This window comes from Triturus cristatus, chromosome 9, assembly GCF_964204655.1.
Source record: "Triturus cristatus chromosome 9, aTriCri1.1, whole genome shotgun sequence".
Classification (NCBI taxonomy): domain Eukaryota; kingdom Metazoa; phylum Chordata; class Amphibia; order Caudata; family Salamandridae; genus Triturus; species Triturus cristatus.
In genome coordinates this window covers 616,182,421-616,189,592 of record NC_140592.1, presented here as the reverse complement: position 1 = coordinate 616,189,592, position 7,172 = coordinate 616,182,421, and positions in this window count along the sequence as shown.

Here is a 7,172-nt window from a genome sequence, read left to right as displayed (position 1 = left end):
CAAATAGAAGACCGCCTTTCGAACAAAGTTTGGTCTTTTTGAGAATCAAGTGATGCCTTACAGGCTCTGCAATCCTCCAGCAGCTTTTCAACATTTTATTGACAACATCTTGAGTGAATTTATTGACCGATGTGCCTTAGTGTTCATAGACGATATACTGATTGATTCAGCTTCTAAAGAAAAACATCGGGAACAGGTACGAAAGGTCTGACAAAAACTACAGGAGAATAAACTATACATAAAGTTGGAGAAATGTGTCTTCAATGTAAAATCTGTAGAATTTCAGGGGTTCGTGCTTTCTCCAACAGGAATCACAATGGTTACATTGAAAATAGGAGCAGTGATGGAGTGGAAATCACCAACGTGTGTTAAGGAAGTGCAAAGCTTTATTGGCTTCGCCAATTTATTATAGAAGATTCATTTGTGAATTCTCACACTCAAGAAAGGGGCTCAGTTCAAATGGACAGATGAGGCAGAGAAGGCGATTCAATCTTTTAAGAGATTTTACCTCAGCACCCATCCCCCAGCATGCAGATCCCTTTGACCCCTTTTACTTGGAAATGGATGTCTCAGATCAGGTCATTGGAGGTGTGCTATCCCAGAGCCATAAGACAATGGAACAACTCCATCCAGTGGCATATTAGTCAAGGTAGTTAACCCCAGCAGAAGTGAATTACACCATTATGGAAAAAGAATTGATGGACCATAAGCATGCATTTAAAGAATGGTATCACTATGTAATGGGAGCGAAACACAGTCACTGTGTTCACCGATCATCGTGATCTAGTTTTTAAAATCTGCAAGGACCCTAATTTCGCGCCAACTTTGATGGTAATTATATTTTGCAGATTACAATTTAGTCATCACTTATAGCCTCAGAACTAAACAAGCACTGGTATAGCCAATAGGTCTCGTTTTTGGGACCTAATAAGTATGTTTACTTTTGCTATAATCGCGGCACGTAAAGCGCGGGTGCCGCGATTATAGCAAAAGTAAAGAAATAGATGTTTTTTTCTATTTCTTTACTTTTGTTATAATCGCTGCACCCGTGCTTCACTTTTAATGTTAAAAGTAAAGCGTGGGTGCCACGATTATAGCACAAGCATTGGCCGCGCGGAATGCATAGATGGGGGCTGTAGCGGGAGAGAGAGGCGGAGGGGGTTGTGTGCGCGCGCACTGCGCGCGAAAGCACTTAATTAGCCATGACGGCTTGAAGGCTTAATGAGATAAGAAAGGCAGATGACGGCTGTGCACATTCACGCAAGCTTTAGGCCACAAAAAGCTTGTGGGTAGCAGTTTTTTTACCCCCTACTAAAAGTCAAGCAAGCAGTGCATGCGCTGCTCTAGGCTCGACCTAAAAATGGAAAGACGGACGCTCTTTCGAGAATTGATACTGAAAACCAAAAAGACTCGATGGAAGTTCAGAAGATAATACCAGAATCAAAAAGTGTGGGAACAGTCTCCCATGGATCAATGGAGAAGCAAGTAATTCGAGCAATGAAGTCAGAGGAGATGAAAGCATGGACTGCGCAGGTTCCTGGAAGAGAAATTCAGCACCAGTTACCATTCTATGAAGGAGCCTTGTACCTGCCCAGCCAAGAGCTACGGCATCAAGTCTTGCATGAATGACACGATAGTCCACTAGCAGGCCACAGGGGAATTTTAAAAACCGAGGATCTAGTCAAGAGACGTTTTTGGTGGCTGCAGACAACCAAGGACATTCATGCTAACATCAGGCAATGTGAGGTTTGTGCTGGGGGGAAATCTGAATGACAGGCTCCCAAGGGTTTATTACAACCAATGCCAAACCCTCTTTACCCCTGGCATCCGATCACCTTAGGACAGATTGTGGATTTACCTTCCAGTCAAGGTTATAATACAATCTTGGTAATGGTATACGCCTTCACTAAAATGGCTCACTTCATAGCCTTAAAAGGGGTTCTTACTGTTTAATAGCCAATCATTATAGTACACACACAGTGCAAGCTCATGGTATTCCTAAAATAGTCATTTCTGATTGAGAGTCCCAGGTCTTGTCCCATTTATTTAAGGCTTTTGTGGGAAGTTTACCACATTTAATCAACAGTTAAAAAGAGCCACACAGTGTTTTGTAAAAATAAGTCTATTTATTACACAACCCAATCACTAACATATTGGTATATCTTCTACACTGAGATATCAACACAATACACAAGAATACTTCAAAATAATCAGGTAAGTAGCACAAATATACACTGGTCTCCAGGTGGATACCAAACCATATATTAAGAAAGTGGAATGTGAACGGCAAAGGAGAAAGGGACTTGGACCAGAAGACTCAGAGGAGCTGGGGCACATGGAAACACCCATAGGTAAGTACCCAGGAACCCCACGGAGGCTGTGTGCAGAGTGGAAACAGTTGCGTGCCCAATGGAAGTCAAAAGAGAAGTCACAGATGCAGTTGTAAAGAAGAAGGACCCTTCCTCGAGGACCCCGGAGAAATCCTTTGGAAGACAGAAGGTTGGAGAGCCACCCCACCCGTGGATGCCCAAAGAACCAGATTACCTGCATCAGGGAAGCAGGGTACATATAGGTGAATTGACTTCAGAACATGCCGTAGACGACAATGGGAGACTTCAAAGATGTTACCTCTGGATAAGACTGTGAAGCAGTCTGGGGGAATCCGAGGGTGGATTCTGTAAGTAGAGAACCTGCAAGCAGAGGGGATCAAGTCTATTTCAATCGGAGGTGACCAGGAGGCACGGAAGCACAATGACCAACGATGCAAAGAGGTTCAGCAGAGATGACTGTGCTCTTTTCGCTGCAGCTGTGAGGACCAGGCAACGCTGAGGAAGACCAGGAGCTGTGCATGAGCTCTCCCGCGTGGGATGTTGGTGTCTAGGTGGTTAGTGTCCGGCGGTAGCACGAACACGCCTTGGCAGCCGCAGCTTGCATAGCAAGCCAAGAGGTATTGTCACCGGGTCCAGCAAGGTCCAAGGAACTCACCAAGAGCAGGAGAGTCAGAGCGGGCCCCGAGCAAACAGAAGCAAATGAAGACCCTTGAGAGGACACGCTGGCCAAAGGCACAGGTGTCACAAGAGCATCTCAGGCAGCTCACCAAAGATGGAGGCCCAAGGAGCAGAGGATGCAGTGAAGATGCTGATCTTCGAGGGGTGAGGTTCTAGAGGCTGGAGCTTCTTGTAGCTTGAAGATAGCTGGAGTGCAAAGCCAACAAGCCTTGGCATCGGCAAGCCGACGCAGTGCACAGGAGTTTGGTCCTAGCTGCTCCGACGAGGGATACTGTCCTCAAAATTGCAGAGAAGACAGGTCAGGCTTCTAGGGAGCTGCAGAACCACCACCTGTGATGCTGGGCCTCGGGAAGTCCGTAAGACGAAAGGAGGAGCAGACTGGTCAGCTTTGTTGCGGTGGCTGCAGATGCAGGGGAGTGACTCCTTCACTCCAAGGGGGGATTACTTCAGATGTCCTTGGTGCCCATAGGCCTTCTGGAGAACCTGGATGAAGCATAAGACACAGACGAAGCAGAAAACTTGAAAAACAGCATGACCAGGAGCCTTCCTTGATGCAGTCTCGGTTCGAGTGAAGGACTCACCCGTAAGGGGAGCCCTTAAGGACCCTAGGGAAAGTGTTGGAACGACTCGGGTCCCTCCCAGAATTATTGTTTTCTTATTAAACAGCATTTGTAAAGCGCATAGCTACCTGAAGGCATCCCAGCGCTAGCAGCAAGGCAGAGAGGAACTAGGCAATTTACAGAGAGACATTTTGGAATAGCCATGTTTTAAGAAGCTTTCGGAAAAGAAGGTGACAAGACTGATCGAAGATGAATAGGAAGAGTGTCCTATAGAATAGGGACAGGACAGAGGGGAAGATACTCCATTGTCCATTGTCCAGATTTGCGCCTGAGTGGGAACCAGGTGTTCCTGATATGGCTCAAACCACAGTATACCAGGAGGGCACCAAATGTGGCCTTCAAAGCAGTCTGATGGCGCTGGCACACGCCTCCACCCCAGCCCAAGTCCTGGCTGGGAGGTGGTCACACGTCCCGGTGACAGGAAGCCTAATGCTCTACCTTCCCCTGCTCAAGCTCAGCAGCAGGAGGGCAAAATCTTGTCTGTGGTCGGCAGCAGCACTAGCTTACTAGCAGACCCTGGAAAGGCTGTTACCAGTAGTACAGAAGGTCTGCTAAGGAGCCCCCAGTACATGGGATCATACTTCCAGCACCGGAATCAATTTTGGGGTTGATTCCAATATGTTTGAGATCAAACATGACCAAATTCAGTCTAGCCATTATATAGTTAGACATCTAGTAATGAATGATGTCTACTATATGTATTAAAATGGCTGACCACACTTACAAAGCCTGGAGAATCGACTCTGGGGTTTGTATGGGTGTCCTACTCATGCAGGGCCACCCTCACACTTATAACCAAGCACACTGCCTACAGGACTGAACAGTCTGTCATATGGGTAACTGAAACGTTTTAAGTGTAGTGACCTCAAATATAAGGGGACTTATATCTGTTGTGAGGGGTGCAAGCCCCAACACACACAGGCTGCAACTGTCTGGACTCCCATGGGTGGCACAATACATGCTGCAGCCCATGGGAGACCCCTGTTGTACCTATGCTCTGGGTAGTTTAGTACCATACACTAGAGATGTATAAGCATACACAACTAGCCAATTGTGAAGTACAAAAGTACTTACCAGAACCAATTTAGGGAAGAAAGCACAGATACTGGGGCCCTAATTGGCAGGATCCTAACAGACTAAGTCAAAAACACACTGACATCAGTCAAAAAGCAGGGGTAACCATGAAAGCAGATCCTACTTTCCTACCACCACTAATTCGGATTTTTAATAATTATTAAAAATGGTGGTTTAATTATTTTTCTAGCTATTCCCATTCCTGAGATACAGTTTTATGATTGTTAATCTGTACTCTGATTTTCTACATAGGACTGCTAGGCCTGCCACAATGAAAAATAGATTGTGGGTGCTAGTTACTTCTAATTTTCTAGATATCCTACTTTTAAATACTGTGCACCATGCCTTTTGGGCAGCATGACCTACATGAGGGGGGAGAGGGCTTATTCATACCTTAAAAGGAGGTTTTGACCTCTCAAACGCATTTATTTTGGCAGGTTGAATTGCAGTTTTTAGACTGCTACAGGTCTGAAGTCACGTTTACACAACCACTGTTGTGGAAAGCACAATAGTCCACAAGTGGCATCTAATTTCCAGGCCCCGTGTCACACATGCCAACATTTTAGAGCAGGCAAGTGGGAGTTTTAAAAAAATAGTTCGCTTAGATTGAAGAAGAGGCAATCTGCCAGAATTGGGTCTATTGGCTTGTATGGTGACAGACAATCAGTATTTCATTTTTGGCAGTTTAATTACATAGCACAAACTCAGATTTGTTTAAGCAATGTGTAAAATTGCCAACAATTAAACAGCTAGGCCTGTCACATCACACAGCAGAAGCATTATAGAATCCTTCTGCTTTGTTCCTGTGATGAGGTGACAGCTTTTGAGTGTTACACTGGTACAGCGACCTGGCGTCTACTTGCAGTAAACTACGAAGCTTTATTCAGGAGAATAATGATACACTCTGCACAAGCGTACGTCACGACCATTAGGTCACGCTCCAGGTCAGTTTATTTTATATCCCCCATCCCTACATCACGGCCATGACCATTGGGAATAGACAGGGAGGGTTATCTTACAAAACAACCCTCCTGAGGTTAGCATACTGGGCTGAACCTACTAACGTGAACATAACATTCCTCCTTTACCAATAAGAAGAAAAACAACAAGGAGAGAGAGAGAGAGAGTGAGTGTGAGTGTGAGTGTGAGAGTGAGAGTGAGAGTGAGAGAGAGACAGACATCCAAGTCAGGTATTCAATGTAACAGAAAATCCCTCAAACAAGATGACCTTGCAGGGTGGGGTCGAAGATGGTATCTCTCTGTCCCTTGAAGACTTGCATCTCCACTTGGATCATTTGGCAAAACAGACAGTGGTGAAGTTTCTCGAGCAGATGGCCCAGATGAGCACAACTTCGGGCAGCAACTCCTCCTGGCCTCAGGGACCGAGGGCATCGACCCTGTGGCCTTGAGTGGGGCAGGTTGACTAACTGGCAATAGCTCTTCCTCAGAGAGCACTTCGACTTCATCCATCATGGGTCTGTTCACAGGAGTTTGATAAATCTTGATAAACTAGACGTTTCTGGTGATGGTTGCTCCAGCTCATTGCGCTGTGATCATGGTTCCTTTCACTGTTTGCACCTTCCATGGATCAAGATCAAAAGCTAGCGTGAACTTTACCCGGAAGAGTCTATTCCCTACTATAACCAGATCACCCACTTTAATTGAACTCTGTTTGGCGCTGCGAATTCGGAGCATGTGTTCATTTCTTATTCAACGCTTCTGCAACATGTCCACAACCTGATCTTGACTTTCTGACACAACTTCTAGGTGCGGAATGACATCACAGCAGGTGCGATTCATGCACAGCAAACTTGGACAGACATGTGTTGTAGAGTGAGGCGTCAAACGAAACTCCCTCAGAAAAGCATAGAGGGCACAATCCATGTTCTGTCCATTGGCCAAGGTGATTCTAATTACCTTATTTAGAGTGCGGATGCAGCACTCCGCTTCACCATTCACTTCGGCCCAGCAGGGTGTAACCTTCCTGTGGTGGACACCCCGGGATTGTAAGTAGTCAGTGAATTCTTTGCTCGAGAACAGGGGGCATTGTCAGTGCGCAGTTCCTTGAGTAATCAGTGAGTGGCAATAATTTTCCCAAACGAGGAATAGTCTGACTGGCGGTGGTGGATTCCATGACCTCAACCTCAAAGTCGGAGAACTTCAAACGCCTTGCACAGTGAGCCAGGACATGCCCACAAGTATCTCTGCGCCGGCAGCTGGGCTCCAATTTGGAATCCGTCGTCCGGAGCACACCAGGATGGGCAAGGCGACACACCAGAGGGTGCGTGCGTGACTTGCTTTCCGGGCGGAGATGCAGGAACCGGCAGCAGAAACCTTGGCCCCTCTGCACAGCGTTGCACACCAAACTGCGTGCCACCAAGGAGAACACCAGGCCTGCAAGGGTTGTCACGGCAGGGCGCTCGAGGCAGGCAGAGCCCAGCAGATGAAAAACACACTGGGAAGGTGGTAG